This window comes from Phoenix dactylifera, chromosome 4 (assembly GCF_051530095.1).
Source record: "Phoenix dactylifera cultivar Ajwa chromosome 4, Ajwa_hap1_PhDact_Kaust_v1.1, whole genome shotgun sequence".
NCBI lineage: Eukaryota > Viridiplantae > Streptophyta > Magnoliopsida > Arecales > Arecaceae > Phoenix > Phoenix dactylifera.
The window spans coordinates 34,092,801-34,110,853 of record NC_143193.1 but is presented as its reverse complement, the minus strand read 5'-3'; the positions used below and the strand labels follow the sequence as shown (position 1 = coordinate 34,110,853).

Below are 18,053 nucleotides of genomic sequence, written 5' to 3'. Positions count from 1 at the left end.
GCTTTTCCGCTTCGGATAATTTTTTTCCTCCGAAAATAAACTGAGTCCGGAGACTGGCGGTGCCATGCAGCATAGCGGGACCAGCGCGTTGAATCCTACGCCATAACGGCCCCGGCGGTGCGAATGTCTCGGGTCGTCGAGACCTGCTGCTTTGTCATAAAAGGGAGTTTCGAAGGGCTTGTCATGGGTGCGATCATACCAGCACTAATGCACCGGATCCCATCTGAACTCCGCAGTTAAGCGTGCTTGGGCGAGAGTAGTACTAGGATGGGTGACCCCCTGGGAAGTCCTCGTGTTGCACCCCTTTTATTTTTTGCCCGCTTTTTTATTTTTTGTTAATATTTATTTTTAATTTTTCGGCTTTTGGCTTTTCCTCTTCGGATAATTTTTTTTCCCCAAAAATAAACTGAGTCCGGAAACTGGCGGTGCCATGCAGCATAGCGGGACCAGCGCGTTGAATCCTACGCCAGAACGGCCCCGGCGGCGCGAATGTCTCGGGCCGTCGAGGTCGGCTGCTTTGTCATAAAAGGGAGTTTCGAAGGGCATGTCATGGGTGCGATCATACCAGCACTAATGCACCGGATCCCATCAGAACTCCGCAGTTAAGCGTGCTTGGGCGAGGGTAGTACTAGGATGGGTGACCCTATGGAAAGTCCTCGTGTTGCACCCCTTTTATTTTTTGCCCGCTTTTTTATTTTTTGATAATATTTATTTTTAATTTTTCGGCCTTTGGCTTTTCCTCTTCGGATAATTTTTTTTCCCCGAAAATAAACTGAGTCCGGAGACTGGCGGTGCCATGCAGCATAGCGGGACCAGCGCGTTGAATCCTACGCCAGAACGGCCCCGCCGGCGCGAATGTCTCGGGCCGTCGAGGTCTGCTGCTTTGTCATAAAAGGGAGTTTCGAAGGGCATGTAATGGGCACGATCATACCAGCACTAACGCACCGGATTCCATCAGAACTCCGCAGTTAAGCATGCTTGGGCGAGAGTAGTACTAGGATGGGTGACCCTCTGGGAAGTCCTCGTGTTGCACCCCTTTAATTTTTTGCCCGCTTTTTTATTTTTTGATAATATTTATTTTTAATTTTTCGGCTTTTGGCTTTTCCACTCCGGATAATTTTTTTCCTCCCAAAATAAACTGAGTTCGGAGACAGGCGGTGCCATGCAGCATAGCGGGACCAGCGCGTTGAATTCTACGCCAGAACGGCCCCGGCGGCGCGAATGTCTCGGGCCGTCGAGGTCTGCTGCTTTGTCATAAAAGGGAGTTTCGAAGGGCTTGTCATGGGTGTGATCATACCAGCACTAATGCACCGGATCCCATCAGAACTCCGCAGTTAAGCGTGCTTGGGCGAGAGTAGTACAAGGATGGGTGACCCCCTTGGAAGTCCTCGTGTTGCCCCCCTTTTATTTTTTGCCCGCTTTTTTATTTTTTGATAATATTTATTTTTAATTTTTCGGCTTTTGGCTTTTCCTCTTCGGATAATTTTTTCCCCCGAAAATAAACTGAGTCCGGAGACTGGCTGTGCCATGCAGCATAGCGGGACCAGCGCGTTGAATCCTACGCCAGAACGGCCCTGGCGGCGCGAATGTCTCGGGCCGTCGAGACCGGCAGCTTTGTCATAAAACGGAGTTTCGAAGGGCTTGTCATGGGTGCGATCATACCAGCACTAATGCACCGGATCCCATCAGAACTCTGCAGTTAAGCGTGCTTGGGCGAGAGTAGTACTAGGATGGGTGACCCCCCGAGAAGTCCTCGTGTTGCACCCCTTTTATTTTTTGCCCGCTTTTTTATTTTTTGATAATATTTATTTTTAATTATTCGGCTTTTGGCTTTTCCTCTTCGGATAATTTTTTTCCCCGAAAATAAACTGAGTCCGGAGACTGGCGGTGCCATGCAGCATAGCGGGACCAGCGCGTTGAATCCTACGCCAGAACGGCCCTGGCGGCGCGAATGTCTCGGGCCGTCGAGACCGGCTGCTTTGTCATAAAACGGAGTTTCGAAGGGCTTGTCATGGGTGCGATCATACCAGCACTAATGCACCGGATCCCATCAGAACTCTGCAGTTAAGCGTGCTTGGGCGAGAGTAGTACTAGGATGGGTGACCCCCCGAGAAGTCCTCGTGTTGCACCCCATTTATTTTTTGCCCCTTTTTTTATTTTTTGATAATATTTATTTTTAATTTTTCGGCTTTTGGCTTTTCCACTTCGGATAATTTTTTTCCCCCGAAAATAAACTGAGTCCGGAGACTGGCGGTGCCATGCAGCATAGCGGGACCAGCGCGTTGAATCCTACGCCAGAACGGCCCCGGCGGCGCGAACGTCTCGGGCCGTCGAGGTCGGCTGCTTTGTCATAAAAGGGAGTTTCGAAGGGCATGTCATGGGCGCGATCATACCAGCACTAATGCACCGGATCCCATCAAAACTCCGCAGTTAAGCGTGCTTGGGCGAGAGTAGCACTAGGATGGGTGACCACCTGGGAAGTCCTCGTGTTGCACCCCTTTTATTTTTTGCCCCTTTTTTTATTTTTTGATAATATTTATTTTTAATTTTTCGGCTTTTGGCTTTTCCGCTTCGGATAATTTTTTTCCTCCGAAAATAAACTGAGTCCGGAGACTGGCGGTGCCATGCAGCATAGCGGGACCAGCGCGTTGAATCCTACGCCATAACGGCCCCGGCGGTGCGAATGTCTCGGGTCGTCGAGACCTGCTGCTTTGTCATAAAAGGGAGTTTCGAAGGGCTTGTCATGGGTGCGATCATACCAGCACTAATGCACCGGATCCCATCTGAACTCCGCAGTTAAGCGTGCTTGGGCGAGAGTAGTACTAGGATGGGTGACCCCCTGGGAAGTCCTCGTGTTGCACCCCTTTTATTTTTTGCCCGCTTTTTTATTTTTTGTTAATATTTATTTTTAATTTTTCGGCTTTTGGCTTTTCCTCTTCGGATAATTTTTTTTCCCCAAAAATAAACTGAGTCCGGAGACTGGCGGTGCCATGCAGCATAGCGGGACCAGCGCGTTGAATCCTACGCCAGAACGGCCCCGGCGGCGCGAATGTCTCGGGCCGTCGAGGTCGGCTGCTTTGTCATAAAAGGGAGTTTCGAAGGGCATGTCATGGGTGCGATCATACCAGCACTAATGCACCGGATCCCATCAGAACTCCGCAGTTAAGCGTGCTTGGGCGAGGGTAGTACTAGGATGGGTGACCCTATGGAAAGTCCTCGTGTTGCACCCCTTTTATTTTTTGCCCGCTTTTTTATTTTTTGATAATATTTATTTTTAATTTTTCGGCCTTTGGCTTTTCCTCTTCGGATAATTTTTTTTCCCCGAAAATAAACTGAGTCCGGAGACTGGCGGTGCCATGCAGCATAGCGGGACCAGCGCGTTGAATCCTACGCCAGAACGGCCCCGCCGGCGCGAATGTCTCGGGCCGTCGAGGTCTGCTGCTTTGTCATAAAAGGGAGTTTCGAAGGGCATGTAATGGGCACGATCATACCAGCACTAACGCACCGGATTCCATCAGAACTCCGCAGTTAAGCATGCTTGGGCGAGAGTAGTACTAGGATGGGTGACCCTCTGGGAAGTCCTCGTGTTGCACCCCTTTAATTTTTTCCCCGCTTTTTTATTTTTTGATAATATTTATTTTTAATTTTTCGGCTTTTGGCTTTTCCACTCCGGATAATTTTTTTCCTCCCAAAATAAACTGAGTTCGGAGACAGGCGGTGCCATGCAGCATAGCGGGACCAGCGCGTTGAATTCTACGCCAGAACGGCCCCGGCGGCGCGAATGTCTCGGGCCGTCGAGGTCTGCTGCTTTGTCATAAAAGGGAGTTTCGAAGGGCTTGTCATGGGTGTGATCATACCAGCACTAATGCACCGGATCCCATCAGAACTCCGCAGTTAAGCGTGCTTGGGCGAGAGTAGTACAAGGATGGGTGACCCCCTTGGAAGTCCTCGTGTTGCCCTCCTTTTATTTTTTGCCCGCTTTTTTATTTTTTGATAATATTTATTTTTAATTTTTCGGCTTTTGGCTTTTCCTCTTCGGATAATTTTTTCTCCCGAAAATAAACTGAGTCCGGAGACTGGCTGTGCCATGCAGCATAGCGGGACCAGCGCGTTGAATCCTACGCCAGAACGGCCCTGGCGGCGCGAATGTCTCGGGCCGTCGAGACCAGCAGCTTTGTCATAAAACGGAGTTTCGAAGGGCTTGTCATGGGTGCGATCATACCAGCACTAATGCACCGGATCCCATCAGAACTCTGCAGTTAAGCGTGCTTGGGCGAGAGTAGTACTAGGATGGGTGACCCCCCGAGAAGTCCTCGTGTTGCACCCCTTTTATTTTTTGCCCGCTTTTTTATTTTTTGATAATATTTATTTTTAATTATTCGGCTTTTGGCTTTTCCTCTTCGGATAATTTTTTTCCCCGAAAATAAACTGAGTCCGGAGACTGGCGGTGCCATGCAGCATAGCGGGACCAGCGCGTTGAATCCTACGCCAGAACGGCCCTGGCGGCGCGAATGTCTCGGGCCGTCGAGACCGGCTGCTTTGTCATAAAACGGAGTTTCGAAGGGCTTGTCATGGGTGCGATCATACCAGCACTAATGCACCGGATCCCATCAGAACTCTGCAGTTAAGCGTGCTTGGGCGAGAGTAGTACTAGGATGGGTGACCCCCCGAGAAGTCCTCGTGTTGCACCCCATTTATTTTTTGCCCCTTTTTTTATTTTTTGATAATATTTATTTTTAATTTTTCGGCTTTTGGCTTTTCCTCTTCGGATAATTTTTTTTCCCCAAAAATAAACTGAGTCCGGAGACTGGCGGTGCCATGCAGCATAGCGGGACCAGCGCGTTGAATCCTACGCCAGAACGGCCCCGGCGGCGCGAATGTCTCGGGCCGTCGAGGTCGGCTGCTTTGTCATAAAAGGGAGTTTCGAAGGGCATGTCATGGGTGCGATCATACCAGCACTAATGCACCGGATCCCATCAGAACTCCGCAGTTAAGCGTGCTTGGGCGAGGGTAGTACTAGGATGGGTGACCCTATGGAAAGTCCTCGTGTTGCACCCCTTTTATTTTTTGCCCGCTTTTTTATTTTTTGATAATATTTATTTTTAATTTTTCGGCCTTTGGCTTTTCCTCTTCGGATAATTTTTTTTCCCCGAAAATAAACTGAGTCCGGAGACTGGCGGTGCCATGCAGCATAGCGGGACCAGCGCGTTGAATCCTACGCCAGAACGGCCCCGCCGGCGCGAATGTCTCGGGCCGTCGAGGTCTGCTGCTTTGTCATAAAAGGGAGTTTCGAAGGGCATGTAATGGGCACGATCATACCAGCACTAACGCACCGGATTCCATCAGAACTCCGCAGTTAAGCATGCTTGGGCGAGAGTAGTACTAGGATGGGTGACCCTCTGGGAAGTCCTCGTGTTGCACCCCTTTAATTTTTTCCCCGCTTTTTTATTTTTTGATAATATTTATTTTTAATTTTTCGGCTTTTGGCTTTTCCACTCCGGATAATTTTTTTCCTCCCAAAATAAACTGAGTTCGGAGACAGGCGGTGCCATGCAGCATAGCGGGACCAGCGCGTTGAATTCTACGCCAGAACGGCCCCGGCGGCGCGAATGTCTCGGGCCGTCGAGGTCTGCTGCTTTGTCATAAAAGGGAGTTTCGAAGGGCTTGTCATGGGTGTGATCATACCAGCACTAATGCACCGGATCCCATCAGAACTCCGCAGTTAAGCGTGCTTGGGCGAGAGTAGTACAAGGATGGGTGACCCCCTTGGAAGTCCTCGTGTTGCCCTCCTTTTATTTTTTGCCCGCTTTTTTATTTTTTGATAATATTTATTTTTAATTTTTCGGCTTTTGGCTTTTCCTCTTCGGATAATTTTTTCTCCCGAAAATAAACTGAGTCCGGAGACTGGCTGTGCCATGCAGCATAGCGGGACCAGCGCGTTGAATCCTACGCCAGAACGGCCCTGGCGGCGCGAATGTCTCGGGCCGTCGAGACCAGCAGCTTTGTCATAAAACGGAGTTTCGAAGGGCTTGTCATGGGTGCGATCATACCAGCACTAATGCACCGGATCCCATCAGAACTCTGCAGTTAAGCGTGCTTGGGCGAGAGTAGTACTAGGATGGGTGACCCCCCGAGAAGTCCTCGTGTTGCACCCCTTTTATTTTTTGCCCGCTTTTTTATTTTTTGATAATATTTATTTTTAATTATTCGGCTTTTGGCTTTTCCTCTTCGGATAATTTTTTTCCCCGAAAATAAACTGAGTCCGGAGACTGGCGGTGCCATGCAGCATAGCGGGACCAGCGCGTTGAATCCTACGCCAGAACGGCCCTGGCGGCGCGAATGTCTCGGGCCGTCGAGACCGGCTGCTTTGTCATAAAACGGAGTTTCGAAGGGCTTGTCATGGGTGCGATCATACCAGCACTAATGCACCGGATCCCATCAGAACTCTGCAGTTAAGCGTGCTTGGGCGAGAGTAGTACTAGGATGGGTGACCCCCCGAGAAGTCCTCGTGTTGCACCCCATTTATTTTTTGCCCCTTTTTTTATTTTTTGATAATATTTATTTTTAATTTTTCGGCTTTTGGCTTTTCCACTTCGGATAATTTTTTTCCCCCGAAAATAAACTGAGTCCGGAGACTGGCGGTGCCATGCAGCATAGCGGGACCAGCGCGTTGAATCCTACGCCAGAACGGCCCCGGCGGCGCGAACGTCTCGGGCCGTCGAGGTCGGCTGCTTTGTCATAAAAGGGAGTTTCGAAGGGCATGTCATGGGCGCGATCATACCAGCACTAATGCACCGGATCCCATCAAAACTCCGCAGTTAAGCGTGCTTGGGCGAGAGTAGCACTAGGATGGGTGACCACCTGGGAAGTCCTCGTGTTGCACCCCTTTTATTTTTTGCCCCTTTTTTTATTTTTTGATAATATTTATTTTTAATTTTTCGGCTTTTGGCTTTTCCGCTTCGGATAATTTTTTTCCTCCGAAAATAAACTGAGTCCGGAGACTGGCGGTGCCATGCAGCATAGCGGGACCAGCGCGTTGAATCCTACGCCATAACGGCCCCGGCGGTGCGAATGTCTCGGGTCGTCGAGACCTGCTGCTTTGTCATAAAAGGGAGTTTCGAAGGGCTTGTCATGGGTGCGATCATACCAGCACTAATGCACCGGATCCCATCTGAACTCCGCAGTTAAGCGTGCTTGGGCGAGAGTAGTACTAGGATGGGTGACCCCCTGGGAAGTCCTCGTGTTGCACCCCTTTTATTTTTTGCCCGCTTTTTTATTTTTTGTTAATATTTATTTTTAATTTTTCGGCTTTTGGCTTTTCCTCTTCGGATAATTTTTTTTCCCCAAAAATAAACTGAGTCCGGAGACTGGCGGTGCCATGCAGCATAGCGGGACCAGCGCGTTGAATCCTACGCCAGAACGGCCCCGGCGGCGCGAATGTCTCGGGCCGTCGAGGTCGGCTGCTTTGTCATAAAAGGGAGTTTCGAAGGGCATGTCATGGGTGCGATCATACCAGCACTAATGCACCGGATCCCATCAGAACTCCGCAGTTAAGCGTGCTTGGGCGAGGGTAGTACTAGGATGGGTGACCCTATGGAAAGTCCTCGTGTTGCACCCCTTTTATTTTTTGCCCGCTTTTTTATTTTTTGATAATATTTATTTTTAATTTTTCGGCCTTTGGCTTTTCCTCTTCGGATAATTTTTTTTCCCCGAAAATAAACTGAGTCCGGAGACTGGCGGTGCCATGCAGCATAGCGGGACCAGCGCGTTGAATCCTACGCCAGAACGGCCCCGCCGGCGCGAATGTCTCGGGCCGTCGAGGTCTGCTGCTTTGTCATAAAAGGGAGTTTCGAAGGGCATGTAATGGGCACGATCATACCAGCACTAACGCACCGGATTCCATCAGAACTCCGCAGTTAAGCATGCTTGGGCGAGAGTAGTACTAGGATGGGTGACCCTCTGGGAAGTCCTCGTGTTGCACCCCTTTAATTTTTTGCCCGCTTTTTTATTTTTTGATAATATTTATTTTTAATTTTTCGGCTTTTGGCTTTTCCACTCCGGATAATTTTTTTCCTCCCAAAATAAACTGAGTTCGGAGACAGGCGGTGCCATGCAGCATAGCGGGACCAGCGCGTTGAATTCTACGCCAGAACGGCCCCGGCGGCGCGAATGTCTCGGGCCGTCGAGGTCTGCTGCTTTGTCATAAAAGGGAGTTTCGAAGGGCTTGTCATGGGTGTGATCATACCAGCACTAATGCACCGGATCCCATCAGAACTCCGCAGTTAAGCGTGCTTGGGCGAGAGTAGTACAAGGATGGGTGACCCCCTTGGAAGTCCTCGTGTTGCCCCCCTTTTATTTTTTGCCCGCTTTTTTATTTTTTGATAATATTTATTTTTAATTTTTCGGCTTTTGGCTTTTCCTCTTCGGATAATTTTTTCTCCCGAAAATAAACTGAGTCCGGAGACTGGCTGTGCCATGCAGCATAGCGGGACCAGCGCGTTGAATCCTACGCCAGAACGGCCCTGGCGGCGCGAATGTCTCGGGCCGTCGAGACCAGCAGCTTTGTCATAAAACGGAGTTTCGAAGGGCTTGTCATGGGTGCGATCATACCAGCACTAATGCACCGGATCCCATCAGAACTCTGCAGTTAAGCGTGCTTGGGCGAGAGTAGTACTAGGATGGGTGACCCCCCGAGAAGTCCTCGTGTTGCACCCCTTTTATTTTTTGCCCGCTTTTTTATTTTTTGATAATATTTATTTTTAATTATTCGGCTTTTGGCTTTTCCTCTTCGGATAATTTTTTCCCCCGAAAATAAACTGAGTCCGGAGACTGGCGGTGCCATGCAGCATAGCGGGACCAGCGCGTTGAATCCTACGCCAGAACGGCCCTGGCGGCGCGAATGTCTCGGGCCGTCGAGACCGGCTGCTTTGTCATAAAACGGAGTTTCGAAGGGCTTGTCATGGGTGCGATCATACCAGCACTAATGCACCGGATCCCATCAGAACTCTGCAGTTAAGCGTGCTTGGGCGAGAGTAGTACTAGGATGGGTGACCCCCCGAGAAGTCCTCGTGTTGCACCCCATTTATTTTTTGCCCGTTTTTTTATTTTTTGATAATATTTATTTTTAATTTTTCGGCTTTTGGCTTTTCCACTTCGGATAATTTTTTTCTCCCGAAAATAAACTGAGTCCGGAGACTGGCGGTGCCATGCAGCATAGCGGGACCAGCGCGTTGAATCCTACGCCAGAACGGCCCCGGCGGCGCGAATGTCTCGGGCCGTCGAGGTCGGCTGCTTTGTCATAAAAGGGAGTTTCGAAGGGCATGTCATGGGTGCGATCATACCAGCACTAATGCACCGGATCCCATCAAAACTCCGCAGTTAAGCGTGCTTGGGCGAGAGTAGCACTAGGATGGGTGACCACCTGGGAAGTCCTCGTGTTGCACCCCTTTTATTTTTTGCCCCTTTTTTTATTTTTTGATAATATTTATTTTTAATTTTTCGGCTTTTGGCTTTTCCACTTCGGATAATTTTTTTCCCCCGAAAATAAACTGAGTCCGGAGACTGGCGGTGCCATGCAGCATAGCGGGACCAGCGCGTTGAATCCTACGCCAGAACGGCCCCGGCGGCGCGAACGTCTCGGGCCGTCGAGGTCGGCTGCTTTGTCATAAAAGGGAGTTTCGAAGGGCATGTCATGGGCGCGATCATACCAGCACTAATGCACCGGATCCCATCAAAACTCCGCAGTTAAGCGTGCTTGGGCGAGAGTAGCACTAGGATGGGTGACCACCTGGGAAGTCCTCGTGTTGCACCCCTTTTATTTTTTGCCCCTTTTTTTATTTTTTGATAATATTTATTTTTAATTTTTCGGCTTTTGGCTTTTCCGCTTCGGATAATTTTTTTCCTCCGAAAATAAACTGAGTCCGGAGACTGGCGGTGCCATGCAGCATAGCGGGACCAGCGCGTTGAATCCTACGCCATAACGGCCCCGGCGGTGCGAATGTCTCGGGTCGTCGAGACCTGCTGCTTTGTCATAAAAGGGAGTTTCGAAGGGCTTGTCATGGGTGCGATCATACCAGCACTAATGCACCGGATCCCATCTGAACTCCGCAGTTAAGCGTGCTTGGGCGAGAGTAGTACTAGGATGGGTGACCCCCTGGGAAGTCCTCGTGTTGCACCCCTTTTATTTTTTGCCCGCTTTTTTATTTTTTGTTAATATTTATTTTTAATTTTTCGGCTTTTGGCTTTTCCTCTTCGGATAATTTTTTTTCCCCAAAAATAAACTGAGTCCGGAGACTGGCGGTGCCATGCAGCATAGCGGGACCAGCGCGTTGAATCCTACGCCAGAACGGCCCCGGCGGCGCGAATGTCTCGGGCCGTCGAGGTCGGCTGCTTTGTCATAAAAGGGAGTTTCGAAGGGCATGTCATGGGTGCGATCATACCAGCACTAATGCACCGGATCCCATCAGAACTCCGCAGTTAAGCGTGCTTGGGCGAGGGTAGTACTAGGATGGGTGACCCTATGGAAAGTCCTCGTGTTGCACCCCTTTTATTTTTTGCCCGCTTTTTTATTTTTTGATAATATTTATTTTTAATTTTTCGGCCTTTGGCTTTTCCTCTTCGGATAATTTTTTTTCCCCGAAAATAAACTGAGTCCGGAGACTGGCGGTGCCATGCAGCATAGCGGGACCAGCGCGTTGAATCCTACGCCAGAACGGCCCCGCCGGCGCGAATGTCTCGGGCCGTCGAGGTCTGCTGCTTTGTCATAAAAGGGAGTTTCGAAGGGCATGTAATGGGCACGATCATACCAGCACTAACGCACCGGATTCCATCAGAACTCCGCAGTTAAGCATGCTTGGGCGAGAGTAGTACTAGGATGGGTGACCCTCTGGGAAGTCCTCGTGTTGCACCCCTTTAATTTTTTGCCCGCTTTTTTATTTTTTGATAATATTTATTTTTAATTTTTCGGCTTTTGGCTTTTCCACTCCGGATAATTTTTTTCCTCCCAAAATAAACTGAGTTCGGAGACAGGCGGTGCCATGCAGCATAGCGGGACCAGCGCGTTGAATTCTACGCCAGAACGGCCCCGGCGGCGCGAATGTCTCGGGCCGTCGAGGTCTGCTGCTTTGTCATAAAAGGGAGTTTCGAAGGGCTTGTCATGGGTGTGATCATACCAGCACTAATGCACCGGATCCCATCAGAACTCCGCAGTTAAGCGTGCTTGGGCGAGAGTAGTACAAGGATGGGTGACCCCCTTGGAAGTCCTCGTGTTGCCCCCCTTTTATTTTTTGCCCGCTTTTTTATTTTTTGATAATATTTATTTTTAATTTTTCAGCTTTTGGCTTTTCCTCTTCGGATAATTTTTTCCCCCGAAAATAAACTAAGTCCGGAGACTGGCTGTGCCATGCAGCATAGCGGGACCAGCGCGTTGAATCCTAAGCCAGAACGGCCCTGGCGGCGCGAATGTCTCGGGCCGTCGAGACCGGCAGCTTTGTCATAAAACGGAGTTTCGAAGGGCTTGTCATGGGTGCGATCATACCAGCACTAATGCACCGGATCCCATCAGAACTCTGCAGTTAAGCGTGCTTGGGCGAGAGTAGTACTAGGATGGGTGACCCCCCGAGAAGTCCTCGTGTTGCACCCCTTTTATTTTTTGCCCGCTTTTTTATTTTTTGATAATATTTATTTTTAATTATTCGGCTTTTGGCTTTTCCTCTTCGGATAATTTTTTCCCCCGAAAATAAACTGAGTCCGGAGACTGGCGGTGCCATGCAGCATAGCGGGACCAGCGCGTTGAATCCTACGCCAGAACGGCCCTGGCGGCGCGAATGTCTCGGGCCGTCGAGACCGGCTGCTTTGTCATAAAACGGAGTTTCGAAGGGCTTGTCATGGGTGCGATCATACCAGCACTAATGCACCGGATCCCATCAGAACTCTGCAGTTAAGCGTGCTTGGGCGAGAGTAGTACTAGGATGGGTGACCCCCCGAGAAGTCCTCGTGTTGCACCCCATTTATTTTTTGCCCGTTTTTTTATTTTTTGATAATATTTATTTTTAATTTTTCGGCTTTTGGCTTTTCCACTTCGGATAATTTTTTTCCCCCGAAAATAAACTGAGTCCGGAGACTGGCGGTGCCATGCAGCATAGCGGGACCAGCGCGTTGAATCCTACGCCAGAACGGCCCCGGCGGCGCGAATGTCTCGGGCCGTCGAGGTCGGCTGCTTTGTCATAAAAGGGAGTTTCGAAGGGCATGTCATGGGTGCGATCATACCAGCACTAATGCACCGGATCCCATCAAAACACCGCAGTTAAGCGTGCTTGGGCGAGAGTAGCACTAGGATGGGTGACCACCTGGGAAGTCCTCGTGTTGCACCCCTTTTATTTTTTGCCCCTTTTTTTATTTTTTGATAATATTTATTTTTAATTTTTCGGCTTTTGGCTTTTCCACTTCGGATAATTTTTTTCCCCCGAAAATAAACTGAGTCCGGAGACTGGCGGTGCCATGCAGCATAGCGGGACCAGCGCGTTGAATCCTACGCCAGAACGGCCCCGGCGGCGCGAACGTCTCGGGCCGTCGAGGTCGGCTGCTTTGTCATAAAAGGGAGTTTCGAAGGGCATGTCATGGGCGCGATCATACCAGCACTAATGCACCGGATCCCATCAAAACTCCGCAGTTAAGCGTGCTTGGGCGAGAGTAGCACTAGGATGGGTGACCACCTGGGATGTCCTCGTGTTGCACCCCTTTTATTTTTTGCCCCTTTTTTTATTTTTTGATAATATTTATTTTTAATTTTTCGGCTTTTGGCTTTTCCGCTTCGGATAATTTTTTTCCTCCGAAAATAAACTGAGTCCGGAGACTGGCGGTGCCATGCAGCATAGCGGGACCAGCGCGTTGAATCCTACGCCATAACGGCCCCGGCGGTGCGAATGTCTCGGGTCGTCGAGACCTGCTGCTTTGTCATAAAAGGGAGTTTCGAAGGGCTTGTCATGGGTGCGATCATACCAGCACTAATGCACCGGATCCCATCTGAACTCCGCAGTTAAGCGTGCTTGGGCGAGAGTAGTACTAGGATGGGTGACCCCCTGGGAAGTCCTCGTGTTGCACCCCTTTTATTTTTTGCCCGCTTTTTTATTTTTTGTTAATATTTATTTTTAATTTTTCGGCTTTTGGCTTTTCCTCTTCGGATAATTTTTTTTCCCCAAAAATAAACTGAGTCCGGAGACTGGCGGTGCCATGCAGCATAGCGGGACCAGCGCGTTGAATCCTACGCCAGAACGGCCCCGGCGGCGCGAATGTCTCGGGCCGTCGAGGTCGGCTGCTTTGTCATAAAAGGGAGTTTCGAAGGGCATGTCATGGGTGCGATCATACCAGCACTAATGCACCGGATCCCATCAGAACTCCGCAGTTAAGCGTGCTTGGGCGAGGGTAGTACTAGGATGGGTGACCCTATGGAAAGTCCTCGTGTTGCACCCCTTTTATTTTTTGCCCGCTTTTTTATTTTTTGATAATATTTATTTTTAATTTTTCGGCCTTTGGCTTTTCCTCTTCGGATAATTTTTTTTCCCCGAAAATAAACTGAGTCCGGAGACTGGCGGTGCCATGCAGCATAGCGGGACCAGCGCGTTGAATCCTACGCCAGAACGGCCCCGCCGGCGCGAATGTCTCGGGCCGTCGAGGTCTGCTGCTTTGTCATAAAAGGGAGTTTCGAAGGGCATGTAATGGGCACGATCATACCAGCACTAACGCACCGGATTCCATCAGAACTCCGCAGTTAAGCATGCTTGGGCGAGAGTAGTACTAGGATGGGTGACCCTCTGGGAAGTCCTCGTGTTGCACCCCTTTAATTTTTTGCCCGCTTTTTTATTTTTTGATAATATTTATTTTTAATTTTTCGGCTTTTGGCTTTTCCACTCCGGATAATTTTTTTCCTCCCAAAATAAACTGAGTTCGGAGACAGGCGGTGCCATGCAGCATAGCGGGACCAGCGCGTTGAATTCTACGCCAGAACGGCCCCGGCGGCGCGAATGTCTCGGGCCGTCGAGGTCTGCTGCTTTGTCATAAAAGGGAGTTTCGAAGGGCTTGTCATGGGTGTGATCATACCAGCACTAATGCACCGGATCCCATCAGAACTCCGCAGTTAAGCGTGCTTGGGCGAGAGTAGTACAAGGATGGGTGACCCCCTTGGAAGTTCTCGTGTTGCCCCCCTTTTATTTTTTGCCCGCTTTTTTATTTTTTGATAATATTTATTTTTAATTTTTCGGCTTTTGGCTTTTCCTCTTCGGATAATTTTTTCCCCCGAAAATAAACTGAGTCCGGAGACTGGCTGTGCCATGCAGCATAGCGGGACCAGCGCGTTGAATCCTACGCCAGAACGGCCCTGGCGGCGCGAATGTCTCGGGCCGTCGAGACCGGCAGCTTTGTCATAAAACGGAGTTTCGAAGGGCTTGTCATGGGTGCGATCATACCAGCACTAATGCACCGGATCCCATCAGAACTCTGCAGTTAAGCGTGCTTGGGCGAGAGTAGTACTAGGATGGGTGACCCCCCGAGAAGTCCTCGTGTTGCACCCCTTTTATTTTTTGCCCGCTTTTTTATTTTTTGATAATATTTATTTTTAATTATTCGGCTTTTGGCTTTTCCTCTTCGGATAATTTTTTCCCCCGAAAATAAACTGAGTCCGGAGACTGGCGGTGCCATGCAGCATAGCGGGACCAGCGCGTTGAATCCTACGCCAGAACGGCCCTGGCGGCGCGAATGTCTCGGGCCGTCGAGACCGGCTGCTTTGTCATAAAACGGAGTTTCGAAGGGCTTGTCATGGGTGCGATCATACCAGCACTAATGCACCGGATCCCATCAGAACTCTGCAGTTAAGCGTGCTTGGGCGAGAGTAGTACTAGGATGGGTGACCCCCCGAGAAGTCCTCGTGTTGCACCCCATTTATTTTTTGCCCTTTTTTTATTTTTTGATAATATTTATTTTTAATTTTTCGGCTTTTGGCTTTTCCACTTCGGATAATTTTTTTCCCCCGAAAATAAACTGAGTCCGGAGACTGGCGGTGCCATGCAGCATAGCGGGACCAGCGCGTTGAATCCTACGCCAGAACGGCCCCGGCGGCGCGAATGTCTCGGGCCGTCGAGGTCGGCTGCTTTGTCATAAAAGGGAGTTTCGAAGGGCATGTCATGGGTGCGATCATACCAGCACTAATGCACCGGATCCCATCAAAACTCCGCAGTTAAGCGTGCTTGGGCGAGAGTAGCACTAGGATGGGTGACCACCTGGGAAGTCCTCGTGTTGCACCCCTTTTATTTTTTGCCCCTTTTTTTATTTTTTGATAATATTTATTTTTAATTTTTCGGCTTTTGGCTTTTCCACTTCGGATAATTTTTTTCCCCCGAAAATAAACTGAGTCCGGAGACTGGCGGTGCCATGCAGCATAGCGGGACCAGCGCGTTGAATCCTACGCCAGAACGGCCCCGGCGGCGCGAACGTCTCGGGCCGTCGAGGTCGGCTGCTTTGTCATAAAAAGGAGTTTCGAAGGGCATGTCATGGGCGCGATCATACCAGCACTAATGCACCGGATCCCATCAAAACTCCGCAGTTAAGCGTGCTTGGGCGAGAGTAGCACTAGGATGGGTGACCACCTGGGAAGTCCTCGTGTTGCACCCCTTTTATTTTTTGCCCCTTTTTTTATTTTTTGATAATATTTATTTTTAATTTTTCGGCTTTTGGCTTTTCCGCTTCGGATAATTTTTTTCCTCCGAAAATAAACTGAGTCCGGAGACTGGCGGTGCCATGCAGCATAGCGGGACCAGCGCGTTGAATCCTACGCCAGAACGGCCCCGGCGGTGCGAATGTCTCGGGTCGTCGAGACCTGCTGCTTTGTCATAAAAGGGAGTTTCGAAGGGCTTGTCATGGGTGCGATCATACCAGCACTAATGCACCGGATCCCATCTGAACTCCGCAGTTAAGCGTGCTTGGGCGAGAGTAGTACTAGGATGGGTGACCCCCTGGGAAGTCCTCGTGTTGCACCCCTTTTATTTTTTGCCCGCTTTTTTATTTTTTGTTAATATTTATTTTTAATTTTTCGGCTTTTGGCTTTTCCTCTTCGGATAATTTTTTTTCCCCGAAAATAAACTGAGTCCGGAGACTGGCGGTGCCATGCAGCATAGCGGGACCAGCGCGTTGAATCCTACGCCAGAACGGCCCCGGCGGCGCGAATGTCTCGGGCCGTCGAGGTCGGCTGCTTTGTCATAAAAGGGAGTTTCGAAGGGCACGTCATGGGTGCGATCATACCAGCACTAATGCACCGGATCCCATCAGAACTCCGCAGTTAAGCGTGCTTGGGCGAGGGTAGTACTAGGATGGGTGACCCTATGGAAAGTCCTCGTGTTGCACCCCTTTTATTTTTTGCCCGCTTTTTTATTTTTTGATAATATTTATTTTTAATTTTTCGGCCTTTGGCTTTTCCTCTTCGGATAATTTTTTTTCCCCGAAAATAAACTGAGTCCGGAGACTGGCGGTGCCATGCAGCATAGCGGGACCAGCGCGTTGAATCCTACGCCAGAACGGCCCCGGCGGCGCGAATGTCTCGGGCCGTCGAGGTCGGCTGCTTTGTCATAAAAGGGAGTTTTGAAGGGCATGTCATGGGTGCGATCATACCAGCACTAATGCACCGGATCCCATCAGAACTCCGCAGTTAAGCGTGCTTGGGCGAGGGTAGTACTAGGATGGGTGACCCTATGGAAAGTCCTCGTGTTGCACCCCTTTTATTTTTTGCCCGCTTTTTTATTTTTTGATAATATTTATTTTTAATTTTTCGGCCTTTGGCTTTTCCTCTTCGGATAATTTTTTTTCCCCGAAAATAAACTGAGTCCGGAGACTGGCGGTGCCATGCAGCATAGCGGGACCAGCGCGTTGAATCCTACGCCAGAACGGCCCCGCCGGCGCGAATGTCTCGGGCCGTCGAGGTCTGCTGCTTTGTCATAAAAGGGAGTTTCGAAGGGCATGTAATGGGCACGATCATACCAGCACTAATGCACCGGATTCCATCAGAACTCCGCAGTTAAGCATGCTTGGGCGAGAGTAGTACTAGGATGGGTGACCCTCTGGGAAGTCCTCGTGTTGCACCCCTTTAATTTTTTGCCCGCTTTTTTATTTTTTGATAATATTTATTTTTAATTTTTCGGCTTTTGGCTTTTCCACTCCGGATAATTTTTTTCCTCCCAAAATAAACTGAGTTCGGAGACAGGCGGTGCCATGCAGCATAGCGGGACCAGCGCGTTGAATTCTACGCCAGAACGGCCCCGGCGGCGCGAATGTCTCGGGCCGTCGAGGTCTGCTGCTTTGTCATAAAAGGGAGTTTCGAAGGGCTTGTCATGGGTGTGATCATACCAGCACTAATGCACCGGATCCCATCAGAACTCCGCAGTTAAGCGTGCTTGGGCGAGAGTAGTACAAGGATGGGTGACCCCCTGGGAAGTCCTCGTGTTGCCCCCCTTTTATTTTTTGCCCGCTTTTTTATTTTTTGATAATATTTATTTTCAATTATTCGGCTTTTGGCTTTTCCTCTTCGGATAATTTTTTCCCCCGAAAATAAACTGAGTCCGGAGACTGGCGGTGCCATGCAGCATAGCGGGACCAGCGCGTTGAATCCTACGCCAGAACGGCCCCGGCGGCGCGAATGTCTCGGGCCGTCGAGGTCGGCTGCTTTGTCATAAAAGGGAGTTTCGAAGGCCATGTCATGGGTGCGATCATACCAGCACTAATGCACCGGATCCCATCAGAACTCCGCAGTTAAGCGTGCTTAGGCGAGGGTAGTACTAGGATGGGTGACCCTATGGAAAGTCCTCGTGTTGCACCCCTTTTATTTTTTGCCCGCTTTTTTATTTTTTGGTAATATTTATTTTTAATTTTTCGGCCTTTGGCTTTTCCTCTTCGGATAATTTTTTCTCCCCGAAAATAAACTGAGTCCGGAGACTGGCGGTGCCATGCAGCATAGCGGGACCAGCGCGTTGAATCCTACGCCAGAACGGCCCCGGCGGCGCGAATGTCTCGGG

At 49.7% G+C, this 18,053-nt stretch overlaps 36 non-coding genes and 13 pseudogenes across 36 annotated transcripts; all 49 read left to right on the top strand.

Annotated features, from left to right (window-relative positions):
* Positions 1-185: 185 nt before the first annotated feature.
* Positions 186-304, top strand: LOC149754897 (5S ribosomal RNA). The gene has a single exon (XR_016408919.1). It is a non-coding gene; the product is annotated as a 5S ribosomal RNA (ribosomal RNA).
* A 247-nt stretch (positions 305-551) lies between these two features.
* LOC149754896 (5S ribosomal RNA) lies at positions 552-670 on the top strand. The gene has a single exon (XR_016402389.1). It is a non-coding gene; the product is annotated as a 5S ribosomal RNA (ribosomal RNA).
* Positions 671-917: 247 nt separating this feature from the next.
* Positions 918-1,036, top strand: LOC149754895 (5S ribosomal RNA; annotated as a pseudogene).
* Positions 1,037-1,283: 247 nt separating this feature from the next.
* LOC149754894 (5S ribosomal RNA) lies at positions 1,284-1,402 on the top strand. The gene has a single exon (XR_016408578.1). It is a non-coding gene; the product is annotated as a 5S ribosomal RNA (ribosomal RNA).
* Positions 1,403-1,648: 246 nt separating this feature from the next.
* LOC149754893 (5S ribosomal RNA) lies at positions 1,649-1,767 on the top strand. Its single transcript, XR_016403665.1, has one exon. It is a non-coding gene; the product is annotated as a 5S ribosomal RNA (ribosomal RNA).
* Positions 1,768-2,013: 246 nt separating this feature from the next.
* LOC149754892 (5S ribosomal RNA) lies at positions 2,014-2,132 on the top strand. Its single transcript, XR_016403664.1, has one exon. It is a non-coding gene; the product is annotated as a 5S ribosomal RNA (ribosomal RNA).
* A 247-nt stretch (positions 2,133-2,379) lies between these two features.
* LOC149754891 (5S ribosomal RNA) lies at positions 2,380-2,498 on the top strand (annotated as a pseudogene).
* A 247-nt stretch (positions 2,499-2,745) lies between these two features.
* Positions 2,746-2,864, top strand: LOC149754890 (5S ribosomal RNA). Its single transcript, XR_016408816.1, has one exon. It is a non-coding gene; the product is annotated as a 5S ribosomal RNA (ribosomal RNA).
* A 247-nt stretch (positions 2,865-3,111) lies between these two features.
* On the top strand, positions 3,112-3,230 carry LOC149754889 (5S ribosomal RNA). Its single transcript, XR_016402388.1, has one exon. It is a non-coding gene; the product is annotated as a 5S ribosomal RNA (ribosomal RNA).
* A 247-nt stretch (positions 3,231-3,477) lies between these two features.
* On the top strand, positions 3,478-3,596 carry LOC149754888 (5S ribosomal RNA; annotated as a pseudogene).
* A 247-nt stretch (positions 3,597-3,843) lies between these two features.
* Positions 3,844-3,962, top strand: LOC149754887 (5S ribosomal RNA). Its single transcript, XR_016408907.1, has one exon. It is a non-coding gene; the product is annotated as a 5S ribosomal RNA (ribosomal RNA).
* Positions 3,963-4,208: 246 nt separating this feature from the next.
* Positions 4,209-4,327, top strand: LOC149754886 (5S ribosomal RNA). The gene has a single exon (XR_016403662.1). It is a non-coding gene; the product is annotated as a 5S ribosomal RNA (ribosomal RNA).
* Positions 4,328-4,573: 246 nt separating this feature from the next.
* Positions 4,574-4,692, top strand: LOC149754885 (5S ribosomal RNA). Its single transcript, XR_016403661.1, has one exon. It is a non-coding gene; the product is annotated as a 5S ribosomal RNA (ribosomal RNA).
* A 247-nt stretch (positions 4,693-4,939) lies between these two features.
* LOC149754884 (5S ribosomal RNA) lies at positions 4,940-5,058 on the top strand. The gene has a single exon (XR_016402387.1). It is a non-coding gene; the product is annotated as a 5S ribosomal RNA (ribosomal RNA).
* A 247-nt stretch (positions 5,059-5,305) lies between these two features.
* LOC149754883 (5S ribosomal RNA) lies at positions 5,306-5,424 on the top strand (annotated as a pseudogene).
* Positions 5,425-5,671: 247 nt separating this feature from the next.
* Positions 5,672-5,790, top strand: LOC149754882 (5S ribosomal RNA). Its single transcript, XR_016408906.1, has one exon. It is a non-coding gene; the product is annotated as a 5S ribosomal RNA (ribosomal RNA).
* Positions 5,791-6,036: 246 nt separating this feature from the next.
* LOC149754881 (5S ribosomal RNA) lies at positions 6,037-6,155 on the top strand. Its single transcript, XR_016403660.1, has one exon. It is a non-coding gene; the product is annotated as a 5S ribosomal RNA (ribosomal RNA).
* Positions 6,156-6,401: 246 nt separating this feature from the next.
* LOC149754880 (5S ribosomal RNA) lies at positions 6,402-6,520 on the top strand. Its single transcript, XR_016403659.1, has one exon. It is a non-coding gene; the product is annotated as a 5S ribosomal RNA (ribosomal RNA).
* A 247-nt stretch (positions 6,521-6,767) lies between these two features.
* LOC149754879 (5S ribosomal RNA) lies at positions 6,768-6,886 on the top strand (annotated as a pseudogene).
* Positions 6,887-7,133: 247 nt separating this feature from the next.
* Positions 7,134-7,252, top strand: LOC149754878 (5S ribosomal RNA). Its single transcript, XR_016408720.1, has one exon. It is a non-coding gene; the product is annotated as a 5S ribosomal RNA (ribosomal RNA).
* Positions 7,253-7,499: 247 nt separating this feature from the next.
* LOC149754877 (5S ribosomal RNA) lies at positions 7,500-7,618 on the top strand. Its single transcript, XR_016402385.1, has one exon. It is a non-coding gene; the product is annotated as a 5S ribosomal RNA (ribosomal RNA).
* Positions 7,619-7,865: 247 nt separating this feature from the next.
* On the top strand, positions 7,866-7,984 carry LOC149754876 (5S ribosomal RNA; annotated as a pseudogene).
* A 247-nt stretch (positions 7,985-8,231) lies between these two features.
* LOC149754875 (5S ribosomal RNA) lies at positions 8,232-8,350 on the top strand. Its single transcript, XR_016408577.1, has one exon. It is a non-coding gene; the product is annotated as a 5S ribosomal RNA (ribosomal RNA).
* A 246-nt stretch (positions 8,351-8,596) lies between these two features.
* Positions 8,597-8,715, top strand: LOC149754874 (5S ribosomal RNA). Its single transcript, XR_016403658.1, has one exon. It is a non-coding gene; the product is annotated as a 5S ribosomal RNA (ribosomal RNA).
* A 246-nt stretch (positions 8,716-8,961) lies between these two features.
* Positions 8,962-9,080, top strand: LOC149754873 (5S ribosomal RNA). Its single transcript, XR_016403657.1, has one exon. It is a non-coding gene; the product is annotated as a 5S ribosomal RNA (ribosomal RNA).
* A 247-nt stretch (positions 9,081-9,327) lies between these two features.
* Positions 9,328-9,446, top strand: LOC149754872 (5S ribosomal RNA). The gene has a single exon (XR_016408039.1). It is a non-coding gene; the product is annotated as a 5S ribosomal RNA (ribosomal RNA).
* Positions 9,447-9,693: 247 nt separating this feature from the next.
* Positions 9,694-9,812, top strand: LOC149754871 (5S ribosomal RNA; annotated as a pseudogene).
* Positions 9,813-10,059: 247 nt separating this feature from the next.
* LOC149754870 (5S ribosomal RNA) lies at positions 10,060-10,178 on the top strand. Its single transcript, XR_016408628.1, has one exon. It is a non-coding gene; the product is annotated as a 5S ribosomal RNA (ribosomal RNA).
* A 247-nt stretch (positions 10,179-10,425) lies between these two features.
* LOC149754869 (5S ribosomal RNA) lies at positions 10,426-10,544 on the top strand. Its single transcript, XR_016402384.1, has one exon. It is a non-coding gene; the product is annotated as a 5S ribosomal RNA (ribosomal RNA).
* A 247-nt stretch (positions 10,545-10,791) lies between these two features.
* Positions 10,792-10,910, top strand: LOC149754868 (5S ribosomal RNA; annotated as a pseudogene).
* Positions 10,911-11,157: 247 nt separating this feature from the next.
* LOC149754867 (5S ribosomal RNA) lies at positions 11,158-11,276 on the top strand. The gene has a single exon (XR_016408576.1). It is a non-coding gene; the product is annotated as a 5S ribosomal RNA (ribosomal RNA).
* A 246-nt stretch (positions 11,277-11,522) lies between these two features.
* Positions 11,523-11,641, top strand: LOC149754866 (5S ribosomal RNA). Its single transcript, XR_016403656.1, has one exon. It is a non-coding gene; the product is annotated as a 5S ribosomal RNA (ribosomal RNA).
* Positions 11,642-11,887: 246 nt separating this feature from the next.
* On the top strand, positions 11,888-12,006 carry LOC149754865 (5S ribosomal RNA). The gene has a single exon (XR_016403655.1). It is a non-coding gene; the product is annotated as a 5S ribosomal RNA (ribosomal RNA).
* A 247-nt stretch (positions 12,007-12,253) lies between these two features.
* LOC149754864 (5S ribosomal RNA) lies at positions 12,254-12,372 on the top strand (annotated as a pseudogene).
* Positions 12,373-12,619: 247 nt separating this feature from the next.
* On the top strand, positions 12,620-12,738 carry LOC149754863 (5S ribosomal RNA; annotated as a pseudogene).
* Positions 12,739-12,985: 247 nt separating this feature from the next.
* Positions 12,986-13,104, top strand: LOC149754862 (5S ribosomal RNA). Its single transcript, XR_016408519.1, has one exon. It is a non-coding gene; the product is annotated as a 5S ribosomal RNA (ribosomal RNA).
* Positions 13,105-13,351: 247 nt separating this feature from the next.
* Positions 13,352-13,470, top strand: LOC149754861 (5S ribosomal RNA). Its single transcript, XR_016402383.1, has one exon. It is a non-coding gene; the product is annotated as a 5S ribosomal RNA (ribosomal RNA).
* Positions 13,471-13,717: 247 nt separating this feature from the next.
* LOC149754860 (5S ribosomal RNA) lies at positions 13,718-13,836 on the top strand (annotated as a pseudogene).
* Positions 13,837-14,083: 247 nt separating this feature from the next.
* On the top strand, positions 14,084-14,202 carry LOC149754859 (5S ribosomal RNA). Its single transcript, XR_016407924.1, has one exon. It is a non-coding gene; the product is annotated as a 5S ribosomal RNA (ribosomal RNA).
* Positions 14,203-14,448: 246 nt separating this feature from the next.
* Positions 14,449-14,567, top strand: LOC149754858 (5S ribosomal RNA). The gene has a single exon (XR_016403654.1). It is a non-coding gene; the product is annotated as a 5S ribosomal RNA (ribosomal RNA).
* A 246-nt stretch (positions 14,568-14,813) lies between these two features.
* Positions 14,814-14,932, top strand: LOC149754857 (5S ribosomal RNA). The gene has a single exon (XR_016403653.1). It is a non-coding gene; the product is annotated as a 5S ribosomal RNA (ribosomal RNA).
* A 246-nt stretch (positions 14,933-15,178) lies between these two features.
* On the top strand, positions 15,179-15,297 carry LOC149754856 (5S ribosomal RNA). The gene has a single exon (XR_016408038.1). It is a non-coding gene; the product is annotated as a 5S ribosomal RNA (ribosomal RNA).
* A 247-nt stretch (positions 15,298-15,544) lies between these two features.
* Positions 15,545-15,663, top strand: LOC149754855 (5S ribosomal RNA; annotated as a pseudogene).
* A 247-nt stretch (positions 15,664-15,910) lies between these two features.
* On the top strand, positions 15,911-16,029 carry LOC149754854 (5S ribosomal RNA). Its single transcript, XR_016408409.1, has one exon. It is a non-coding gene; the product is annotated as a 5S ribosomal RNA (ribosomal RNA).
* Positions 16,030-16,276: 247 nt separating this feature from the next.
* Positions 16,277-16,395, top strand: LOC149754853 (5S ribosomal RNA). Its single transcript, XR_016402382.1, has one exon. It is a non-coding gene; the product is annotated as a 5S ribosomal RNA (ribosomal RNA).
* A 247-nt stretch (positions 16,396-16,642) lies between these two features.
* On the top strand, positions 16,643-16,761 carry LOC149754852 (5S ribosomal RNA). Its single transcript, XR_016402381.1, has one exon. It is a non-coding gene; the product is annotated as a 5S ribosomal RNA (ribosomal RNA).
* Positions 16,762-17,008: 247 nt separating this feature from the next.
* LOC149754851 (5S ribosomal RNA) lies at positions 17,009-17,127 on the top strand (annotated as a pseudogene).
* Positions 17,128-17,374: 247 nt separating this feature from the next.
* On the top strand, positions 17,375-17,493 carry LOC149754850 (5S ribosomal RNA). Its single transcript, XR_016406748.1, has one exon. It is a non-coding gene; the product is annotated as a 5S ribosomal RNA (ribosomal RNA).
* A 246-nt stretch (positions 17,494-17,739) lies between these two features.
* Positions 17,740-17,858, top strand: LOC149754849 (5S ribosomal RNA). Its single transcript, XR_016406135.1, has one exon. It is a non-coding gene; the product is annotated as a 5S ribosomal RNA (ribosomal RNA).
* Positions 17,859-18,053: the final 195 nt, after the last annotated feature.